The sequence below is a fragment of the Cyprinus carpio genome, chromosome A18, assembly GCF_018340385.1.
Source record: "Cyprinus carpio isolate SPL01 chromosome A18, ASM1834038v1, whole genome shotgun sequence".
Classification (NCBI taxonomy): domain Eukaryota; kingdom Metazoa; phylum Chordata; class Actinopteri; order Cypriniformes; family Cyprinidae; genus Cyprinus; species Cyprinus carpio.
The window spans coordinates 7,251,472-7,276,821 of NC_056589.1; the positions used below are offsets into that span (position 1 = coordinate 7,251,472).

Here is a 25,350-nt window from a genome sequence, read left to right on the forward strand (position 1 = left end):
CTTACCCCTTTGACATTAGTAAAACATAATGTGTCATGGCCCAGAGGGGGAAAAAGAATGGTTACAATCACACTTGACAATGTCAACACAACATTTATAGTTAAGAAATTGCAAGGTACACCAGAAATCAGGTTATACGACTTGCCCAGTAAATAAATTTGCTCAAAGTGAACTGATAACCTTAACTGGATTATCTGGATTGACTAAACTAATTCTAGACAGTGTTTTTGGAACAGGGAGTAACCAAAGGTTAGCGCCAAAATGATTCACTGTTCACATATTAAATCAGTTTAGCCAGATACTGAATTAATCTGGCTCACTGAACCACAAATGATTAGATTACTACATCTTTCTTGATGACTCAAAATGAACGAAGAACTCTTATTATTTTGCATATAAAAACACTGAGATATAAACCATTGACAACTTTTTTTGTAATTATTAGTAAGCAGGCCAGGGGCAAGACCAAAGTGCCAGGATGATTGATACCATGGTTTAAGAGTGTCCATAACATCCAACATGCACACCACTATGACTACACCACTCCAAACACTTATATAAGTAGCTTTAAGGGTAGCTGATAAAACAATGTTGAATAATTTAACAATCTGTTAATTTACAGGACTGTTTGGATGAATAAATTCACTAGAATAAGTCTGAATTTCAGTATGATTACTGGATTACTGTAGGCTTTCCAAAGCTACACTTGAGAGAGGAAAGCCTACAGTAATCCAGTAATCATACTGAAATTCAGACTTATTCTAGTGAATTTATTCATCCAAACAGTCCTGTAAATTAACAGATTGTTCAATTATTTGATGATCATTTGATGATTGATTTGAGTCCTTATATGTCATTCCAGCTCTCAATTCATCAGATCGTTAATAGAGACTCCAACACTGTAAAAAAGAAAAAGTTAGTTCAACTCAAATTTTCAAGGCAACCGACTGCACAGAATTTTTGAGTTGAAGATATCAACTGTACTTTAAGTTTTGAAGACTACTGTGCAATTATTAAGTTCGTCAGCTAAGTTTTTCAAGTTATGACAACTATGTTTTTAATTCAAGTTACTGGAACTTTCAGGGTTTGTAGCTTACTATTTTGAGTTCAGATTGCAAATGTTTGCTAATAGAAAAAATTAGATCACAGCAAATGAGCAGCAATTACTGTTGTTGAGTGTCATTTTTTCAGTTTTCTGGAAACAAAACAAAAAATAACGTTTGAAAAGTCACCACATTAAAAAAATGTATGTTTGTTTTCAAATGACAAAGGTGAAAGGCTATGACAATCCAATAAGCATTGGTTTTGTTTGTAATACAACTTACAAGACTATTATATCCAGAAATTAGACATAATCAGTTCAACATACTCTAGGACTCAATACCAGACACACAAACCTCAAGAACGGTGACAACCAACACATGTTAAAAATATGAGCTCTTTACATCACAGTACAACAAATAACTAACAATAATGATAAAACAATAATAAAAAGTTGAAATTAAGGATCAACCGCAAAACAATAAATGCTATAACAGTAACTGCATAATTTATTCACGCGCAATGCATGCTGGTAACTCACAAAGCCTAAACTTTCAACAATATGAAATTCTTTGTTCAGACAACTGTGTTGTGACTAGATGGGGCAACCTTTGGGGTAATTTTGTGGCTCGACAAGGATTTTTGTGTCGTTTCCACAGAAAAATAGCATTTCCTGATGGTTTTGAGACTCAAAAAGTTTTCGTAACTGGAAAATGAGGAAGCCATTTTTACATGAACAGCTTTAATGGTTTAGATGAGAGATATTAAAATAAGTACTGGTTGGTGTGTCTCTCTTAGGAACAGGCTATGTGTAAAACACGTAGCAAACTTACTTTGTTCAAAATAGTAGCCTGCACTGTGGCAGTGACTTCTTTAAATTACAAGGCAGAAATAGATGACGATTATGATAGAGTTTCAAAGTGGATTTGAAAGGAGGAAAAGCACAAGATCCATCTCCTACCTTCACCACAGAAACTAAGGGAAATGTATTTATTTATTTATTTATTTCTATTTTGCTTGTTTAATCGTTTTTTAAAACATGGTTAGTATACAGAATTTTAGGACAAATTATAGTGGACAAGGACCTATAAGAAGTTCCCGGGCTATGAAACTAAAACCAACCAAAAAAAAATGTCCATTATATACAAGTTGTATGAGTGATCGCTACACAAAAACAGTGCCAACAAAACAGCTACAATGTTTTTCTTGGTTTAATATCAATTGGAAGCACTATATGCCGGGGTGCATTGAATGTCTTCCTGTGACTGGAGGCTTGTTTTTAAAAACCAGTCGCTTTATTTGCGGATTTTTGCCTACCTGGTCTTTGAGTTTCTTAAATGAAATGTAACTGTGGTTTTCAGGTTAGCTGGGGAGTGATCTGTCAATGAACAGCTTGGAAACATTTGTGTGTAAAACTATTGTTAAACCAGAAACTATTAGCCAGAATGCAGTTACATCAACCACCACTGCCAGAATTAGTGCAGCCTAGATATCAATGGAACGTGTGAAAACTGAAACAGATGCGACAGCATAGAAGGTACAAAATAGAGGAGCGAGGGCACGGGGCAGATAAAGCAGAGTTTTATTCTGGCGTGGCAGGGAATGTGATGGACCCTTGCCTGGTAACGTTGGAGGTTTCCTTTACCTCTGTCCAAGTATGGAGGAGGTATGAAACCAGTACAATACAACTTAACCTTAACATTATGTCAGAGTGATAGTTTAATAATGTGTTTTTGCATTGGTGTGTTCTCAGGGAGCGTTCATGATACCCTGACCTGGTGTTTGTGGTTACCTGTGGGGTGGCCTCTGTTCTGCTTGAGGACAGCTATGGGGACAGTACACACAGGAAGGGGGCATTTGACATGTTGGCCATCGGACTCTGTCCATTAGCTGAGGGTGAGAGTCATAAAAACATCATATTATAAGATATCTTTTAAAAATGTTTAATTACACATCCATTAATCTTTTTGCGTTTGAAACACCATGCAGTGTATTATCATATGCCGAAGTGGCAGTTTATCTTTATATCAGCATTTCCTGTTCCCTTTTCTCTTGTTTAAATAAAGATATGAATATATGTTTCAGTAGAAAAACAAGACTTGTGAAAGAAGAAACCATCTGGTTTAATAAATAATCAGAAGAAAGACACAAAACTCAAAGTGCATGTAGTGTAAAAGAAACCAGGGCATTCATTTCAAATCTGGTGCAAATCCTGCCTTTAATTCTTTAAACTCTTCTAGTTCATTGTATCTGTTTCCTTTTGTCAGGTAGTGGCTGATGCATGGACTAAACTGATTCTTCTCTACGTTGCATGTATTACATCGTTCATTCTGGCCTGGGCGCTTTTCTACCTCATCATTCTCTTTTAGCTCCCAAACTGGACATGGGGCCAGCTGTGACAATCCTGGAAAAACAGGTTATGATCTAAAATAATCAATAAAACAATGTTAAACCCATCTGCTGCCATCTCTGAATATCAAATCTTTATTTCCACTTTTTCTTTTTCTTAGATGATGTGTGTGTAAATCTTGCTGCAAAGAATTTGACCCTCAACCCCGAACAACGCTGATTAATTCAACACCTGCAGCTACTGAGTTCTGGGAGTAAATAATTAAAGTGATACTGAGTTTTGCAATAACATTGTGAACAATGTCTGTTGGAGGACCATCAAAATAAAGTGTTAGCAGATATTTAGCAGACAGTTTACTAATACTCTAATGACGTGAAAGGTTGGCACGTAGTTACGTGAAAAGTTACTTATAGTTAGTAGAATGGTCTAAAGTGGACTATCAAAATAAAGTGCTACAAAAAAACAAAAGCATATATTGTTTCTGACTCTCTTATTACAGACGCAGAGTGCTGTCCCTCTCTGGAGGTATGAGGAGATCGGGAAGATCAACTGGGAGATTCTCTGTGTCTTATGCAATGTGGGTCATTTGTTATTTCTGCATCTGGAAAGGAGTCAAATCTACGGGGCAAGGTGTGCAAAATGTCACTTTATTTGTATGTTGTACTACATTCTGAAAGAAATCAATTAGTTCCATTTATTGGTAAGAAATTAGTGTTTTGTCACATTGCTTTCAACTATGTGGCAGAAGGACGATAAAAAAAAAAAAAATTAAAAAAAAACTATTTTTGGCAATAATTTAATATTGCAGTTGTGCCTGTAGGTGGTGTATTTCACAGCTACATTTCCTTATGTGATGCTGCTTGTGTTGCTGATTCGTGGGTTGACTCTTCCTGGCAGCTCTACAGGGGATTGTGTTTTACCTGTACCTGAGAACCAGCCCGTCTTCTTTGTGACCCACAGGTAACCCCACCATCTGCCCTCTACCACAATGTGACCTTATAACCACATATAGCCTAAAAACTAATGACTAGATCACATTATATTTAACATTTTTTAACGTATCACTACATTTTAACATTTAAAAAGTATGTTTTTTTCTTTTCTGTAACTACCAACACATTTATACTATTATTATATTGAAATTGCTGTGTGTGTAGGTTTGGTTGGAGGCCGGGGCTCAGATCTTATTTTCCTATAGTGTGTCTGTTGGCACTCTCACTGTTTTAGCAAGCTACAATAAATACAACAACAACTGCTACAGGTTAGTATTGATGCATACAATAAAATTACAAAGAATAAGAATATAAATGGGTAAACAAATTTAACAAATTAACTATTTGTTATGTTGTATTAGCTAAATGAAATTCTTGAAACGTATACTGCAAGTGTTTTTTCAACCAGCAAATGCTAGAAAATGAATGATGTTGTTTGTGTGTGTTTTTATAAACTACTGTATGTCTATCAGGGACAGCTTGTGGCTTTGCGTTCTGAACAGTTGCACAAGTTTGGTGGCTGGCTTTGCTGTGTTCTCAGTCTTGGGCTTCATGGCCCAAGAGCAGGGCATCCCCATTGCAGAGGTGGCAGAACTCAGGTAATGCAACATTTCATGAAAACACTGGATGTATTAATTAAAAGTGTACTGAAAGCATAATGAATTACTGCAAACAGAGACTGTATCAAGTAATGACTAAAAATACGTACTACTCAAAATCCGATCTCGAACTGTCTCTGACAGGGCCCAGGACTAGCATTCATAGCTTATCCACAGGCAGTAGCTATGATGCCTCTTCCTCAGTTGTGGGGCTGTTTGTTTCTTCATCATGATTATTTTGTTTGGGGCTAGATACACAGGTGAGCTAAAACTGACTAATAAGTGGTAACAACTTGAAATGCAAATCACTACAAAATTTTGCTTTTAAACAATATAAAATTAATCAAAATTTTAGTTTTCTGAATGCTAGTTTAAAATTTAGATTTAACATTTATATGTATAACTAAAATTATATTTACACTGACTATTTATAGTTTTGTTATAAAATTAAATGTGTATATCACTGAACAAAAAGATTAGAACAGAGAAAAATAGCAGGGTTCATGAACTGCAAACATTTTATTTAGAGTATTTTCATGCTTGTGCACTATAATTACAACAGCAGCTCCAAATTCATCTGGGATTTTTTGGTGTTAGTTGAAAAAAACAGCATTCAGTGTGTTGAAGGGATAGTTCACCCAACAATGAAAATTCTGTTATCATTTACTCACCATCATGTTGTTCCATAACTATCACTTTCCCTTTGAAGTTTGTATCAATGGAAGCCGTCACACGTCAGTGATGGACCTGTGCCCCATGATTCTGCGCAGAGAAGGACGGCGAGAAATCTTCATACTGCTCTTCTGTCTCATTTGCTTCTTGGGCCAATTCATTATGGTTACAGAGGTCAGAAGAAACGTCTCCAGTTTACGCATGTAAACCATGGTTCCCTGAGGGAACAAGACGCTGTGTCGAATATGTGTAATATGTGTAATCAGAGCAATGGATGGGCTAGATGTCACAGGCGGGTGACGTAGAGACCAGGAAGCTATAAATGCACGTGCGGTGGAATCGGTGTCAGCTTCTAGTAATGAAGCAAGCACTCGCAGGGATGCCGGAAGTATGGCACTGAGATGCAGCGTCTCGTTCCGTACTGGGGAACAATGGTTACATGCGTAACCTGGAGACATTCACCTTCAGGAACTCTAGCTGCATCCAAACGCTATGGGAACGAGTATGCCCACCACCGCCAGACTTACAAATCCCTGCCCAGTGTGGTAGAGCACAGCTAGGGTGAGAGAACAGAAGAGCCCAGAGTGGCTTGCATATCTAGGCCATAGAACCTGATAAACGTGAGGGGTGTGGACAAATCTGCAGCGTTGCAGATGTCCTGCATAGACACACCTGCCAGAAAGGCCTTGGAGGCCGCCACACTTCTAGTTGAGTGCGCCTTGACCCCAGAGGTGAGGGGAGATCTGAGGACTCGAGGCTATGGAATAGCATCCTGATCTACAAACTTAGCATAAGCTTCTCTGGCCTAAGGCATCAACCTCAGCACAACACGGAGGAAACGTGTAACCAGGGGGTGTCTGCCCACTGACTGGCCACTGAGAGGGGTGTCCGTGTGTCGTAGGCCGAAATGGCCACCACCAGACCTTCGGGGTGGAGTGGGTCAATCATGTGGAGAAAGGGCCCTCAGAAAAACTCCAGCACTGTACTAACTGGGCAGTCAACTGGGTCTGAGCTGGTGGTCTCCGCACCAAGAAGTGAAAATGCTTCCACTTCTATGTCTACAGTTTGCTTGTGGGAGGGAGCTCTGGACTGGAGGATGGTCTCAACAGCCTCAGTTAAGAGACTGGAAGCTACGAGTTGTGCCTCCTCAGAGGCCACACTCACAGCTTCCACAGCTCCGGGTGGGGGGTGGAAAGAAGATTGTACCATCTGCCTGTGAAAGGAGATCCCTCCTGACAGGAATCTCCCATGGAGAGTAGTCAAAGAGGGAAATCAGGGTCTGAGAAAAACCATACTCGGCCCCGGCCAGAATGGGGCCAATAGTAGTAGATGGACCCCGTCCCAGCGGCACTCTCTCGTCCCAGGAGAACTCCTGGGAGCAGAACCCTTTGGGGGAAAAGCGTACAGACGAAGCCTCGGCAAAATCTGTACCATGGCATCCAGCCCCAGTTGAGCTGGATGAGTCAGAGAGGGGACAGTGCAATGTCTCTCGAGTTGCACCACATGTCCACCTGAACCTGGCCAAAAATTCTCCATAATAGCTGCTTCACCACCTCCAGAGTGAACGCGATCCATCATTCCCCGGGGCCTTCGGCCCCTGCCTTAACAGGATGTCTGCTCCCGCACGATATTGATATGCCCAGGGACTGAGCGAACTGCTCTCAAAGAGGAGTTTGCCCTGGGAACCAAACACAAGTATCTGGTGTGCCAGGCCTGTAAAGGGGGCTCAAACGCAGACCTCCCTGGTGGTTGATACTAAGAGAACCATCTCTGTGTTGCGCAACAACACAGGTTGCACACCACACACAAATGGCAATCTCTTAGGTCCGGGAGGGAGTGTTTCAATGCTAGAAAACACGGCCAGCCATCTCCAGGCAGTTGATGTGCCATGTGAGATGGGGGCCACTCCACAGAAAAACTTGAGCGGCCACTCTTAACCTCTCCCCAACCATCTGTGTTACACGGTGACAAGGAGCTCTCAGCGCACGGGCCCTGAGACAAGATCCAAGGTTTCCTCCACATGTTTAAGGCAGGAAAGGCAGCGCCGCGTGACCTTGAGCTTTGGATTGTGAAGCAGGATTCCCCTTGAGGAGAAACCCCCTTGGTCTTGAGCCACCACTGTAGGGGTCTAACAGCAGGCCCAAAAGGTTATCATGTTGGATGCAGCTGCCATCAGACCCAGGCAGTTTCTGAAACTGCTTGACAGTGAGTGACTGGCCTTCTCTTCTCTCTCTCGCAACTGCGGAGAGGACCGACTCGATCCAAGTAGGAGGACAGACTTGCCATGCATTGTGTGGTCGAATCCCATACCCATGCCCAGATAAGGGGTTTTCTGTTCTGGAGAAAGCACACTTTTCTTGGAATTAAGTCTTAACCCCTCTTTCATGTAAGCGAGACACGACATCTTGATGCCAAAAGACCACCATCTGCTCAGATTGAGCTAATATCAACCAAATCATCACTACGATAGGTCTGGGAAATAAATCGATGCATCGCAAATAGAGAAATTATTCAGCAATCGATTCAGAGATTTTCTGAATGCATCGCAATTTTTTCTTGAATATATTCTGAGCTTAGTTTCGAACAGCAGATGGCACTGCATGCTTTAGAAAAACAGCCATACTCTGCTTGTTTCCAAATCCTTACAAGCAACTTGAAACCTTTAAAATAAAAGTCAATTCATAAAATTTGAAAAGGTTGAAGCGAAATTACTTACACAGGTGTTCACAGTGAGCTGTGTTTACGTTAATCGTAATAACGTCATAAAAAGCATTCTATGCTGAGGGGAATTACCAAGGCTCAGCATAACGCACTAGCTATCTTTTGCACTCTTCTTCATGAGGAGATAAAACTGGAATGCATTCTGAAAAATCTAAAGAATCGATGGAATGATTTTCGATGTGGTTGAGTAATGTGGATTGCCCTGAAGTCACAGAGGAGCCAGAAAAGCATTCACACTCTTTGTGAAAGTGCAGAGTGAGGAGATGCAAGGGCCGAAGGGAAAAAAAACCTGATATTGGTAGACATTTTGGCCCCCGAAAGCCAAGCTTCAGGAACTTCCTGTGATGGGGAAGGATTTGAGATGGGCCGAGATCTAGGAGTGGAGGCCTCAGCATAACAACTCTAAAACGAGAGGAGGCCTTTTACTAGCCTGAAAACTCACAGGACTGTCCTAGCGGACGGAGCCTGGTGAGCAGCAGAGCCCTCAGAAACTCTCTGTAGCGAGAGGAAGGCCTGACCGCGCAGCACAACCCTCTATCCCTTCTGTGGAATGATGAAGTGGCCGGCTGTAGAGAACCTGGACACTCAAGAGAGTGTTTACTTCTTGTTCCATTCCCAGAACCTGGCTCGGGGCCCACCAGAATGGGAATCACCCCATTGAACTGAGGCAGAAGAGAACCATTCTGGATTCTGAAGCCTCTCTCTACAGTGGGTGCAGGACTCACCGAGATACATTTGGCAGTAGTTGCCAAAAACAGGCACTGAGGAGAGACGGGCACCGTGTAATGTGGTGATACACTGCTCTTCCCCAGAAGGGCCTGCCTTCTGAAGTCCTTGAGACATGGCATCAGGACTCTCATAACTGGAGTCTCCTATTGAAAAACGACAGTCCTCAGACCCACGTCATCTCCTATGAAGACTAGACTGATAGAACTAGAGCCTGCTTGGGGCAGGAACCAATGAGGCATGCTTGGCAGGGGCCTACTAAGGGAAATCAGTCTCTTGAGAATGGCCTCTGGTTGCACTTAGAGCGGCTTAGGTCGGTGCCCTGAAGCGGCGAACTGGCAGGAGACGGCCAAACTAGCTGCTCTAGAAACCTTCTAAAGACAGGTAGCGAGCCTTCTTAGCACCGCTATGTTTTCTGGGCAGTAACTGACTGAGAAAGTGCTCACTGGAGACCGCTGCACCCTGAAGCACCATGATGGCAGGGTGTTGGCAGACTGATCTCCTGAGGGCACTGAGGAGAGACAGGCACCGTGTAATGCGGTGTTACACCACTCTTCCCAGAGGGGGCCGGCCCTCAGAAGTACTAAGCCATAGGCATCAGGACGTCTAGACAAAAGACTATTCCAGCAAGAATGACGATCCGCAGATACACCAACATGCTCTTACTCAAGAACATTTTTATTCCAAGAGCCCCTGTATATCTAACTTCTCATAGTCAGATTAAATTCTTCATTTAATTCCTCAGAATTAAATTCAAGACAACCAACAGAAACGAGTAAACACAGTCTGGTGTGATGATTCATATAAAAAAACAAAAAATTGTAAGTGCACACGTTGCCTCTGCAGTGTGCGAGGATACTCTGTTACACAAACAATATCAATCTCCTTGGAGAAAGATAGCTGCAGCCGCAAGCTTTCATTCAGAGGAGGAAAGAAACCGCCAGCGCGGGGGGGGGGGGGCTTCCGAACCTCAAGAGAGAGTGGTAGATCTAGGGAATGCGGGTGGAGATAGGGAGAGCCCGTCTCCAACCCGTCCGCCAGATCATGTGTGATCCCCGCGATCTCAGTCGCGGCCATGCCTCAGCAGCAGCGGGACCGGAACCGTAAGATCACAGGCACGGACACACTCCTCAGAGCGTGCCCATTGAGAGCAGAGCGTTTTGCAGCAGGAAAAGCACAGTCAGCCCCCCGCTGAATCTGGTGGGTGAAAAAGAAAATAGGGACTCGCCCGTCTCCATTCTCCCACCGGATCCATATGCGACGACCACAGGCACAGGCACAGGCGCAGGCACCGCTCCGCCTTTGGCGAAAGTAGGGCCAGCACCATGAGGAATGCTTGTGAACGCTCTCTCCTCAAGAGAGAGCCTTCCTCGCCAAATACTTATTTTTTGCTGAAGCTTTGCCATACTGAGCGTGGACAAAACAACACTAAGTGGACAAAACAACACTAAATAAGACTCACAACAAATAGCTACTGACACACACACAGAGCACTTGCTGAATGACAGAAAGCGGGACACTGGGTTCCACCACCCATACTTTTATAGCTTCCTGGTCTCTATGTCACCCACCTGTGAGGCCTTGCCCAATCCATTGAGTCTGATTTATACATATGATTTCAGAGCATCGTCACGCTGAAGGCGTTCCCATAGCGTTTCGACGACGAAAGCTTGAGTTCCTGATGGGGAACTGTGTTTAGTGTGGAGGAGAGTTAAAAGGAAAAATATTTGAATTTTCCCTCTAGGATTAATAAAGTATCTATATATCTAAAATGAGTTTATCACACTTAAAAAATGAACTGAGCCTACAGTATAAAAGCTTAATGTTAAAATGAAAAACAGTAACAACAATTAATTAACAAACAAAAAAAATAAACTGAACCTATAAAGCCTAATGTTAAAGGGCCAATGTTCCAAAAACATTTTTTATCAAGCTTAAATTTAAGATAAAAAAATAGCCAATTTAAACTTCTAAAATTTACATGGAAGAGCTGTAAATTTGTGTTTTATATTATTATTACAACAAAATACATTAATCTGGCCCTGGTTGGAATGTTGTATTGTGGACTTGCAGGGGGGGATGTATGTATTCCCAGGTTGTGTGACTACTTGCCTGTAATGGAGCCTGTGTACTGTTCCTGTCTGTGTTTGAGACTCTGGCCATGGGTTGGATTTTTGGTGAGTTGCACACAAGCTAAAAACCATAAACATGATAAAGCCAACAGAATAAAACTGTCAATATGCTGGAAAGCCAGTGAAGCTAAGTTCTTTCTACACACCACAGGGGCTGAGAGAATCTTTGACATCATTGAAGACATGACAAAAGTCACGGCCCAACTACATATTCATGCTGTGCTGGAAATACCTGACTCCTCTCGTATCTGTGGTGAGTGTCACACACCGCATTCTGATTGGGCCTGTTTTGTCCTGTAATTTATAATATTTGTAAATATCTGAGCCATTTCTTAAATCATAGTGTTGAACCTCAGTTTCTTGACATCCTTTTTTTCTTTGCATCCTTTTTTACTGTTTCTCTTTCTCTTCTGTCCATTCCACAGTGTTGTCTTTTGTCTGTTCTATGGTAGAGTACAACACCCCTCACTTTTAACCGCTGGTATGTGTACCCAGAACTGGCGTTGCACTAGGCTGGTTACTGGCCCTGTCTTCCATTTTACTGGTGCCTGGAATGGGGCGCGGGGGTCAACTGTTTGCTGGGAAAGGGAGTCTGAAACAGGGTCAGGAGAAAAACTGTTTATCCCTGGCATTTTATAAGATAACAACAAGGCAAGAAAACAGTAAATGCTAATCTATACAACTAACCAAGAGAATATGTCTAGTCCACTTTCCACCTCCACTGTTGTTTTCCCGTCGTTTGTGTGTCTTGACAGCGTTGGCATCACCTGTGTAGTCCTGATCCAGAGCTTCCTCTCACCAATAAACAAAGAAGCTGAAATGAAGGAAACTACTTTCATTGCAGAGATGGAAGATTTAGTTAGGGCAAACATAGATGAAGATGAAAATAGACACTAAAAATTTTTTTTATAGTCAATATTTTCATTACTATATGAGTAAATAGTCATGAAGGATACTAACAAACTGCAAAACAAGGCCCAGATTTAATTCCTTTATCTCTGCCAACAACTAGTAATCCTATTTGCTCAACACAGAGTCAGAGGACATCCCTAAACCAGACAAGTTTTTTCCAGAGGTGGAAAGAGTACAAAAATATTCTACTCAAGTAAACAGTTTACCATTACATTAATGACATTTTACTTAAGTACAAGTAAAACTACCAGTCTAAAAAATCTACTCAAGCAAAAGTAAAAAGTAGCTCATTTAAAATTTACTCAGAGTAAAAATTGAGGCAAAAAATGGGACAGGCCAAGGGTGTCAAACTCAGTTCCTGGAGGGCCACAGTCCTGCACAGTTTAAACAAGATATAACCTTGATTAAACACACCTGATCTAGCTAATCCGTAATAATTTAGGCTTATTTGAAAAACTACATGATATGTGTGCTGGGCAAGGTTTAGAACTAAACTCTGCAGGGCTACGGCCCTCCAGGAACTGAGTTTGACACCCTGGGATAGGGCCTATTAATCTCAGACTAGTTGTTTTTAATTAAAGAATCAGTTATTTAGAATAATAAGACATTTGGGATGTTACCAAGCCAAATCAGTATTCAAACAAACTCATCTTTTCAATGCAGAGGAAATTCAGAAGCTTCATTGGAAAGTGGCATTTAGATTTATTTAAACAGTTTAGTGCAGGACAAGAATGCATTTAACCTGCAGTTACAAATGCATGAATAATGTTTTGATATGCAAGACCTAAAATGTTGAATGCTCATTTGAAATTATAAGAAATAATTCTATATAAAAAAAAAAAATCTAAATTGAAATTAAAATGGCCAGTATTGTGTCAGCAAGTCACTGTTAATAAGTGAGTCATTGCGATTGAACCAATCATTTAAACGGGTTGATTCATTCAGGAATAAACACCATTCATGTTCATGTTGTCATGTTGCTCAGAGACGCAAAACTGTGCTTTTAGTAGCTGTGTTTGGAAAGCTGATTTTTTTTGTTGTAGAAATAGAGCAAAATAGTAGGCAATATGGTGTCTAAAAATGCAGTCTCTTAATTAAGTTTGTTTACTGACCTGTTGTGTAAAAACGAGAACATAGATATATTTCTAGTATATATATATGCCATATACAGAGCTAACTACTTATATAATTCTAGTATATATATATAATAAAATATATATACAATATATGATATATATAATGTGTGTGTGTGTGAAATTAGTGTGGTGTGTATTTGTGTGTGTGTGTACAGTAAATTCATGATGATTTTTGGAGGAAAAGATTTATTTATATGAAATGATATAAAAAATGTAGATTTTCTGCCCCTATATCTCTCAATTTTTGTGATCATTCTAAATGCATTTACAAGACTGAATCCATACAGTGAAAAGAATTATCGCACTATAAATGCACGCGCACATCATTGAAAACAACAATTAGGATACTTATCGCAGACGATATAATATTCGCACCACTCCCACGCCATCTTGTCTTTTGGCTAATGCAAACCTCTTGCTAAAATGTCAAGCTCATTTTGACCACCAATGCAACGAGCCAATTATTTAGCTTACCTCTACATGCTTTGCGAATGGTTGATGTCTAGAGTTTACAAGCGGCTAGTTTTGGTCTCCCTAGGTATGCCACAGCTTACACTGCATAATAAAGCATAAATATGGCCAGGGGTTTCACTTCAATTTCCTTCGAGATTTCACCCTTCAGAATATGACGGGGTTAGTTTTCAGCGGTGTCTGCACCACTACCGCATGTTTTGGTCTGTCCTGCATCTGTCTTGTGATTTTTAAGTTTTAGATTTGAAGTTTGCCCTCCTGATCCATATTGTTTACTGCAAGCGATTTTTTTATTTTTTTTATTTTTTTTACTGCAGTAATTAATGTGTTTGTTAAAATGTAGCGAAGTACAAATACTTCAAACAAAATACTACTTAAGTAAAAAGTAACATTACAGATTTTAGAATAACTACTTTTTTAAAACAGTAGAAAGTATCACAAGCAAACCAAGCGATGTCAACTGACAGTTAACCGTGCGGTCCAGTCTCAAGTCCGGTACTTTCCCACGCGTCTGGTTTACGCTTTGCCAGTACTTTGTGTTATGTTTGAGTACATAGTATCATTATTAGGGTTGGTCAGTCGATTAAGAAAATCTTCAAATCTAATAAATTACGAGGGTGTTGCGCAACGATGAATTAATCTAATAAATTCTAAATCAGAACTAACGTCTGGTTGTAAAAAATACCCCCAAAAGGATCATTTTAAAACTATTATGGTGTTTAAAAAATTTGTTGAGGCTACAGCGGCTCAACATAAAAGTATGGAACATAAAAGAAAAATAATTTGAGAAACGGTGTAGTATTTTTTTTTCTTTCTTTCTACAATGAATGTCACTTGGGAACAAAACAGCTTAGAGACCACCACGCCCTTCCAAAAAAACGTATTTTATGTTGTGCAAAAGAAAGTAGTCCTCAGTCACTTTCAGGTTGAAACAAGATGAGGATGAATAAATGATGACAGAATTTTAGTTATTTTTAGTGGTGAAACTGTCCTCCTTTTAATGTTTGTGTTGTTTTTTTTCTTACATAAGATGGAATGCTACGCTAACAATAAAACTAAAAACTACCAGCAGGTGGTGGTCAAAGATCTCTTTATTGCAATAGATTCTTCGACAAAACACAATATGTGGTGTTAAACTCTACACCCGATTTTAAATTATTTATTTAACTGTTGTATCAAATCACGCAGTTGCACAAAACAGCAATCATGTAATACCTGCTCGCCCTGCTCGTGTGGTATCCCTCTTATCTATATGATATAACTTGTTTTATTGAGACAAAAAACCTCACTCGGCCTGGGATTATTTAATTCCCTTAACTACACTGCACTTGAATCGCACACATAAGCTATCATCACAAAGCCCTATTTTCGGACGTTAAATGTTTTCTTGCTCATGCGGGACGTAAGTGATTTTTCACTTCATTATACAACGGTGTGGTCGGGTGATTTAAATTGCCATCCACCGACTCCAGGATGTCTGTGTGTTTTGTTTTTGTTTTTTGTTTTTTTTAACTTTTTTTTTTGTTTTTTGTTTTTGTTTTTTGTTTTTTTTTTTTTTTTCTCTTATCTCTCCCCGTACAAACTCCCTGGCCACTCTACCTACTTCTTCTTTTGATTTACAAAACATGTGCAGGTCTTGCTGGGTTCGTGCGTAGAGGGCCAGACCGCGTATTAAATGTGCATTATAAAGGTTAAAATTTTAGCAAAAACTATTAGAATTCAGTTTATTCCAGTAGCCTTAATGGCTGATCAGACAGGCTTTATTAAATGGCCAACAATCCTTACTGAGAATACTCAACGTTTTATTTCATATTATATGACTACCTTTGGAAAAAACTTCTGATTCATGCCTTTTAAGTGTCAACTGATCCAGAGAAAGCATTTGAAGAGTGGAGTGGGGTCGAATCTGTCTGTTGACAAACTTCTCGTACAAGGATTGGCTTGTTGTATGCAAACCCTAAAGCTCTATAATACACTAAAATGTTGTTTTCGGCCATCATTTTTCGAGGATAAATTTTAATTAGAATTATCGACCCTACTCCGTATATTTTTATACCTGCCTTTTTATTTCTTTTTCTTTCAGCTTGTCTTTCAATATGATCCTTAAAGTAATAAATTAACCGATATCTAAGTTTATTGATGCAGACAGGCAGCCTAAAAATTTGAGCTATGTTCTATTCTAACAAGAACCAACAGGTAAGGGTTGGATGGGCCGATAATCTTACAAGCGAGGGGCGGCAGTACAAGCGAGAATGCTTATGGGTTGGGTTTACACTCGTACCTCCTTCTTCTGTCTTGTAGTAAATATCTTAGATTAAAAGGTTCCAGTTTCCTTCTTAAGTGGAGGAATTTTTTCTCATATATTCCCACTCTCCGGCAAACATTGACCTAATAAAGTTGGTCTTCAGTATAAACACCCTTAACTATTCTCTCCTCGTTTGTAGGACATTCTGGTCCATGTCCTAAAATGGGGACCATTAGTTTCTTCTCAATACACAACTGGTATAAATCATATATATGATCTCTTCTTCATAAGGGGATTCATGACATTTGATGAGAGCATGTCTCATTGTCATATTGCACAAATAGATTTCTATAAATATTTACAGTTAGGATTTATGTTAGTGCTAGGAATGATGAACCATTTTCTGGAGAATTTTTTTTCTTTGTAGTGCAGAGACTCAAAACTTTATATCTAAATTTTACATCATGTTTATATGAATGTTATATGTTTATATGATCTTCAGAAACCTTGGAGTAAAACATTAGGTATGATATTGATTTACCATTACCATTTATGAGAAATGCAGTTTACATAGTGCATCAAGCTTTAAATGTCACCTTATATTATGTAGAAAATTAACAAAACAGGTGTCACCTAACTGCATATGAAGTATAAAATTATTTTGGTGATCTTTTTCGGCTGGGGAATAAAACAAGGTTTTTTTTTTTGGGGGGGTTTTTTTTAGGCACTTTCAAGGCAAGCCTTTACCCATTGTGATTTTGCCTTCTGCTCCTTCAGACATAAAGCCATTAAGTCATCCTGTTGTTAGATGCTGGCCAAGGAAGCCCATTATGAACAAATGTTGGAGTAGCCTTCCTTATATAGGGAATGACTATATATGATAAATGACGAAGAGACCCTTCGAAAAACTTAAAAATGGAATAAACCCAGTGTCTTTTCAAGAGCATATTATTGACAAGTATCCTTAAAACCATTGCCTTAGATTTGAATAACTAGACGTACTTTATTATAGGGCCCCCCCCTAACTGTGTTGTATTTTTTTATACTTATTTTATATTATACTGTATCTACTTAAAATATTTCAGTTAGTAGGGGCACTCCCGGAGACCCCCTCTACCCGACAAGGGACCACGACTCGCCTGAGGGGCGCTCCCTGCAACCCCCCCTACCTGAATTTTGTGACCCTAAATGATGTGTTGGAACCTAGATGCAGTACCTTTGTTGTTTCCTTAGTATTGCCAGATGATGCATTTTGCATAAATACACCTTCCAAAGAAAGCATTTTGTTATAAAAGAATGTGTTTGTTCCCCAGCCTTAAGGCTGTCCAATTTTACTATGATTTTTAACATTTCATTATTGGAAACAACTTACTTGGGAAAGGGTATTTAACCTGAGGCCCACCTGGTGTGGCTAATTTGCATAGTGGTGCTGCATTGGGGCGGAGTACAGATGAACATAGTACAATTTACACAATGAATGAAGGGCAGTATTACAAACTGTATATGAGAGAGAAAACAGAGAATTACATATATCATAGCAGACTACGATATACGATTCGATCAGAACTAGACATGCCGATGTTCGGTAATGCGATATATTGCGGTAATGAATGTGCACTCGATATTGTTATCGTGGGCACTTATAAATACGAGAATAATTATATATTACAAATTATTCAGAATTTGGAAATTGCATTTTTAAAATACTCGTACCCATCAACTGGTCAAATGCACAACACGCTGGATTCTGCTTTAAAGACCCGTGCCGAGCTCTGATGTAAACAAGCACGCATGAAAAGCACATGGAGGAACACGTGTGAGATGCGCTGAATGAAAGCACATTCAACTCTCTGGACAGCAGATGGTGCTAACTGCAAAAAAAAATGCAGCCCTTACCCTGGAAAACCCATAAATAAAAGCAGCTGCTACTTTCTAAACATTTAAATAATATAAAATAATTTATATTTTCCATAAATTTTTCCATTTTAATCTGGACTACAACATGCCCTAAATATTGTTTGAAAGTGTTTTGATTCTTTATTGTTCATTAACACATTACATTAGGGCTTCATTAGTTAACAAACTTGCCAATGAAAAATTCTTCTGAACATTCATTAATCTTAGGTATTCCCAATATTTAATAACACATTGTTAAAATCGAAAGTTGCAACTTTGTTATTTAATGAGCTAACATGAGCTAAGACTTACGTTTTTTAACAAATATTAGTAACTTCTGTAGCAAATGTAGCTATTGCTCATTGTGAATGTTTGATGCATTAAGCTAAGGTTAACTAATGAGGTCTTATTGTAAGTGATACCTATGGGTCTTTAAAGTTCTTTTACACTTTAATCGTAAAACTTTTAACTTTAAAATTTTTTTTTTGTATTTTTTTGTATTGCTTTTATTGTATTTAAATGTTCAGTTATTTTTGTTATAAGAAAAAAGTTATTTAACCTGTTTTACTGTATTATGACCACTTTTTTGAAACTTAATTTCAATACTGTGAAAATACCGCATACCGTGACAAAACATTATCAATTAATCGCAACAGGAAAATTTGATACCGGCATATCCCTAATCAGAACATTGTTGAAACACGATGAGCCGAATTCCACAAAGAGCTCTAAGACAATATGGACGATCGTAAATCAGATCCCTAATGCCAGCCAGCCTGAAGTAAAAGCCTAACCAACAAACTAGCAGCTTTGAACAGCTTTGCTACATTAACACAAAAAACACTTAATGATAATCCCAAATCAGGAAGGAGATTGTCAGTTTGGTCTAGAACCAAGATTAATGGTCCAAAGAGTTGCCCAGCATGACCATTACGTAAATCCCAACCCTGTACTAGACTCATTCCTAGCTGACAAGAACCACTTTTTGATTTTACTGTTATGACCTAGCACGACAAGAACCGTCAGTGAGATTCCCTTCTAGATCCTTTTGACCTTTGTTCTCCACAGAACACTGTCCTCGTGTCATTACACAACCAGAATGACACATGGCCATGCCTTTCACCAGCTGCCACTTTGACCTCTACGTGTTGACAGCTTACGTCGCTTAGCTGTAAGGGAACCTTGGCTATACACAACAAGCACAGACGATGCGGTAGCCAGCCTAATTACAGTAATGACAACAGTCATTACAAACGAATGGGTTTTAAAAAAGGCTTACAACAAATCTCTAAAATGCTTGTTAAATGAGTTTAAAACTTGTATGTATGTAATATTGTTAATAACTTTGCACTATTTATCACCGCCAAAGAAAGCAAATTTACATATTTTGTCCAGGGGGGGTGTCTTGTTAATAGTAATTGTTACCGATTCTTTGACCTCGTATGTGGGCTGTTGTTGCCTATAACTCCGCCATGTGCCGGTAAAAAAAAACCTGGATGCAAAAAATAAGGGGGTGGAGGGGGGCGTTTTGTGTCAGGCAAGCAACCTGTCATGATAAAAAAAAAAAATCAAGACGCTATAGAAACAGCAGACTGACTTCAGTCACATAAGCAAGGTCTTGGTTTTGATTTTGTATTCTGTTTTCTGGAAACAAACTGACCAACTATTCCACTGCAGTCCGAAAACAATCATCTCCTCGGTAAAAAAAGCAATACATAAAATTGGAGCCATGGAATGGTATGGACCTTATATCAAAGTGGCCTATTTTGCCCAAATATTATTGACCTAGCGACAATTATGCAGGTGGATATTGTTGGTGTCAGCGAGGTGTGTTCAGATGGAAAGGGGGAGCAACCAAACCAAACAGTGATAGAGCAGACATTTTTGTATAATGGGACAAGAGGTGGTACTGAGCAAAACCATAGGAGCGACAAACCAGCAAAGAATTTTCGGTTTGGGTTCAGATGTTGAGGGGAACGCTTTCGGACCAGCGACTATTCAGACCTAGATAGGATGTTAATAGCCAAAGTCAGTAAAGCCAAGTCAGTTGGTCAGTTAGCAACAGTGTGCCAGCCTAAGCAATACAAAACAGCCCAAACAATGCAGCAAAAGCACAAGTTCTTTGCCTGACAACAGCTCCAAAACATGTTTGTCCAACGTACCAAGACTTAGACTCTCCTTAAATGACACCTTTTATTCAAAAAATCCACTTTACATGGTTGTTTGGACATAAATGTGTTTTGTTGGCAGTGTTGGTGAACACTTTTTAATTGATCGTTGCCGCGCTTGATGAGATTAGTGTTGCGCTGTTTCATAGTGCGGATTCGATCTCGTCTCTGTTCGGTCAATTGATCCGCGCATCCCGATTGACAGCCGTCAGCGCAAGGCACGTACAAGCATCTCTACGGTGTGAAACACTTGTGCTGGCCGATTGCATTGTCAGTGCATTGTGACTTCCCATTATGTATTGCTAAACACCGGCTTCTCTCGGCTCGTCACATGTCCTGCTTGCGTTCGTACAGCTGTTTATTGCTGTAGATACGTGTGCAATGTCAGATCAGCGCACCTAGGTCCTAGGCAACGCCCTCATCTGGGCGGGAATATGCAGCTTCATTTGCAGTTCATCTCGTATAAAGTGATATTCTTACACCCTAAAATATCCTCTTTTTAGCGCGTAGTCACTCTTATTTTTTTGTAGACACACCCCAAAAAATAAAAATACAGTTTCCAGCTGATTATAATAAATGATCTGAGTTGGGTATTTGGGGCTGATGGAATACTTCACAGAACACATTCTGGCGAACACCCAATACCAATTTTATAATTCTCGTAAAAAGGGGCATAAATAGGTGACCCTTAAACGATCCTTATTGGAAACTTCCATGTCCAAGATGGAGGATTGTACTCAAAATCGTAGGCACCTGCTTCTTCCAATCAGTTTCAGTGACAATCTGGTTAATTGCTAGTTTCTTTCTTTGGACACAAACGGGCTATGTGTCCAGAATACATATTTCCAACTATCCCAGCGACATCCACACCGAGCCGGGGACACCACTTTGTCATCAGAATGGCGAGCACTCTCACAAGTCAACTTTATCTTGCATTTAGACAGAGAGGGGGGAGGTCTACTCGGCACATATGTGGTTGCTACATAACAAATCATCATCTATATTATTAACATATATACATAGGGACACAATCTTTTACTTTGAGGATTAGAAATATGCGACTTGATAGGTAACAACGGGCAATATAGGGCAAAAATAAAGTATGTCAATATTACATTTCCATTATGGGGTTGGCCAAACAACATGTTACTTTTTTATGTTTTCTTCACTTTACTTTTCTAATTCTTGCTGATTCCTAGAGCTTCAATCAAATATTTGTTTCATCAATCATTGTAAAGCCAAATAAGATGTCTTAAGTAGACATAATTAAACACTGGGTACATGCCATCTCAGTATATACTGTTTGCCGTAAACCAACATTTTGGAGGTCAGAAATGTTGCCACACTGAGAAGCACATTGACTGGCATTTGTGTTTGTGTATTGGTTGTTTGGAGTTGGCAATTTAGGTAGATGTACATGTATAAAAGATAATATAATTGACAAGTAACTATGGGTGTACAGTTTTGAGCTTTAATCAATGTGGCAGTTAAATACATATATTAACCTAACTTTTATTTATTATCATTAGTAAAAGGGGTGGGATCACCCTCGTTGCCGAAAAAGAGCACTTTTACCCTAGTACATATATTTGTAAACTAGTACGACTACCTATTGCGGTTACTGACTTGCCACACTTTCTTACACGCTCTTCGTGGCCAAGACCACAATTGTCAAATTTCTTTATACAGGTGTTACTTTATTATTGATGTGGCACCCCACATTTGCCCCTCAATGAGCCCTCCTGACCTGTTCATCAAAGTCGAGAAATTTCACAATGGAAAATGAACACTGTGAACTGTATACAAAGGGGAATAAACACGTGTAACGTTGGGGGCCAACCCTATGAAGACCCTGCTGTATGATGACACTGAACACTGAGGAGAGATGATGCCAACCCATTTTGTCCAGAGGCCCTCAGATTGATGCCTCTTTTCAACACTGCAAACAGGCATACAAACAACTACCAATTTTGCTATAATGTCTTTCTCTAACTCCTGGGCCTTGCACACCCTAACTATATGAGATTTAATTTACAGTTTTACTATTGGAACCTGTTGTTTTTCACGTATGTTGTTCGAATACCCTGGCCTTCATAACTACACTGCATGAATGTCGTACATTTCTGGCCACAGGGACATCAAACTCCACTTGATCACTATCCCACTACCCCTCGCACCCCTAAGTCTACCACTACAATAATGTGAGCCAATTACTTTCCTTGTAAAATAGAAACTACATTTTTGTCTGGAGTATTAACGCTGCTTTTGCCCCGCAATGATTTTTGTATCATGAAAAGCACGGCAAAACACCAAAACAAAACAAACAAACACAACAAAACCACTGGAGCTGCAAAAAAAAGAGGAACTTAATAGGATCAAAACACAGAAGAGACTTGGGTAAGGTAATACTCCAGAAGGTAAGTAGACAATACGAGGGGTCGTTAACGGTTCAAACCTATGTTTCTGTGATTAAGTCAACACGCCACAGTATGGGTCAGCCTCGTTAAGGCCACGAGAGCTGGCCGAGCCGGTATCATCAAATCTCAAACCATGCCCCGGCTTGCAATCCACGGTCTATTGAATGTACACGTGTCGCTTTGGGCACGGAGAGTTCACGTTTGCTGTGACTAGTGGCAAGTGCTCCCGCCGATGACCAACCGAAGCGCATGTTGACTTCATCCACAGAATGGTACCCAGTAACCCTTCATTCTAGTTTCATTACAAGTAAGTAACACGCCACAGTATGGCTCAACTGGTACAGACAAGGTCAGGAGGGAGGAAAATAACCCAAGGCGGGGGCGGCAATATAACTCATAGCGAAAACCAATTATGCTAAACAGAATGCATGTATTCGTTTCGTTCATTTACAGGTAACTCAGCGGGTTCACCAGATCATGTTGTTCGCTGTTTTGCAGGACAGTTGATGAGACGGATTATCATTAGACGATAGAATTTGGCTAAATGTCAGGATGATGACACACAACCTCAGAGAGGGCCCCTCTAAACAATGCCCATGGGCAGGTACGGACCTCTTGTAGACTGGGCGCCACCACTCCATTTGGAGGAGGCATCCCTCGCCCGTGATAGGACTAGGGATAGGATAGGTCTTAGCTCTATAACGCTCTGACCACCCATTTTGCCAGCCTCCCCCCTGCTTGGACACAACATCGGCCTCTGCACAGAGTCTCCATAACAGAAACAACAGCTGATCGGCATGTCTCATCTGTGCTGTGCAAGGAAAGTATCTTCCTCAGTGCCCTGACTGGACAGATTAGATGCAGTCTGAGCTTGATTCCATTGAATTGTTTGCCGCGGAGGTGAATGGAAATAGTTCTAGCACCAAGGGCCTGGTAATAAAGGAAAGGCGGCAGAAAATTTTGGCGTAAATGAGGGGTTTGGAAAATAAGTTGAAATAGCGGAGCTTTCTTCTCCTTAATTCTTAAAAACACAGGCGTGCATTCAGAGAAGGTATGAATTTCACTCACTCCAATCTTAACTGACGAAATAATCCAGTAACCTTCCGACACAGTAAGAGACACTATGCCTCTGAAGCATTGGGGCAGATGGCGTCGTTACCTTGGATTGTCGAGTAGAGAGCCTGTATCTGAGCTCTAAGGTGCTGCCATGCACCTATGCTTTCGACATTGAGTGCATTGGTGGGAACCTGAGTTGCGAATAAGCATTGTGTTTGCGTATTATAGGGAAAAAAAGAGTGGGCCGGTCTGGGCTGATAATCCGAGTCTGACCGTTCCCATCGAACGCATGGACACTTAAGGCGCCCCGCTTCCGACATGCGCTGCAGAATGCAGCGACATCAAGCTTGATTAACTACACAAGTCCCCCGACCCACGGGTGGGTAATTTGATTTATACCGTCCCTGACAGCTTATCCTTAGCGAATATTAGCTGACCATCACTGTGGGCTGCTTGAGTGAGATGCAAAGTAGAACTACACTACCCTCTTATAGCTAGACATGAGTGTTGTCAGAAGATGAGCTCAGACACAAAGATGAGTGGAGTGGCAGTTCTTGCCTTAACACAGTCCTTCACAAAGAAACAGGTATTCAGAACACAGAAGAGCTGGAGCAAGGAAGACGTTTTTGAGGAAGAGACTGGTGTGGGTGTGACACATTCAACCATTTTACCTGATTTGTTCAAATTGAGTTAGTGGTTCCTACACATCTGTCCGGCATCCAGCATCCCTGCAAGCTACATAGGACAAGGATTTGGAAAATTGATGGACGATTACTTTTTGTGTATTCTATCAATCCCAGTATTTGTGTATACCCTGTTTGCTGCTTCAGAAGTCTGCAATCTTCCGGTCATGTTATCCTGTCTTTAACTGAATTTGGCCGAGGCTAAACTCTGGGGAATCTGTTTACCTTCAAAGGAGCAATCTGTCTGTACACATTCAGATAAACGTTTTTGAATTGCAAAAATAATTTTCGTTCACTCAATTTGTGTGTGTGTGTGTGTGTGTGTGTGTGTGTGTGTGTGTGTGTGCTTTTTATACTTAAAACAGTACCACCATTTCTCAACAAAACCCAGTTCATATGTGTGCAAAATGCCTTTTCCGTACACAACATATAATCTTGTGCTCACACAATTGTGGCATAAGTGTAACGCCACAGTTTCCACAGTCAAGTTTGCCGGGCACTGATAATTTTAGTTATTTTTTATTATTATGATTATGATTGTATGTTGTTGTGTAAGTGAATTTTTTGTACAAATATATTTAAATAATTCATTTTGTAATTTGATACTAGATCTCAACCTTTTCACTGATAGAGCACCTTCTGTGAACTTTTTCAGTATAATTGTCGACCACCTGGAAATCTAGTTAATATTTTCCTTGGTGAATAAGAACCTTGCTCTGTACATCCCTTAAAATTATTAACTTATACTTGAACAGGGTTAGAATTTGTTATATATCTAAAAAAGCACAACAGTAGCACAAAAAGTTTTAAGTACTTATTGGTCAATTCACATGACGAATGTGTTCATACTCACAAATAGAAGGTCTCAGAAATCCATTACTAACTAGTGTGACCCCCCATGGTAGAATTGCTGCAAAACTGCACTGCCGGTAGCCTAATTTGTCTCACTATTGTGGGCATTTGTACATCTATTGCTTGGCATGTGTGGAAGTTTATGAAATACCATTTAAAAATGATCATCAAAATTGCTTTAAATGAACATGTCTGACAATTGCTTCAGCTTCCAACTACTGTCCAGCAAGCAGGGCCAGAAACAAAAGAGGTAAGTATGCCAAAACAGCAGTCTTTATTGA

At 40.0% G+C, this 25,350-nt stretch overlaps 1 pseudogene; it reads left to right on the plus strand.

Moving 5' to 3' along the window:
- The first annotated feature begins 2,698 nt into the window (after positions 1-2,698).
- On the plus strand, positions 2,699-12,323 carry LOC122148523 (annotated as a pseudogene).
- Positions 12,324-25,350: the final 13,027 nt, after the last annotated feature.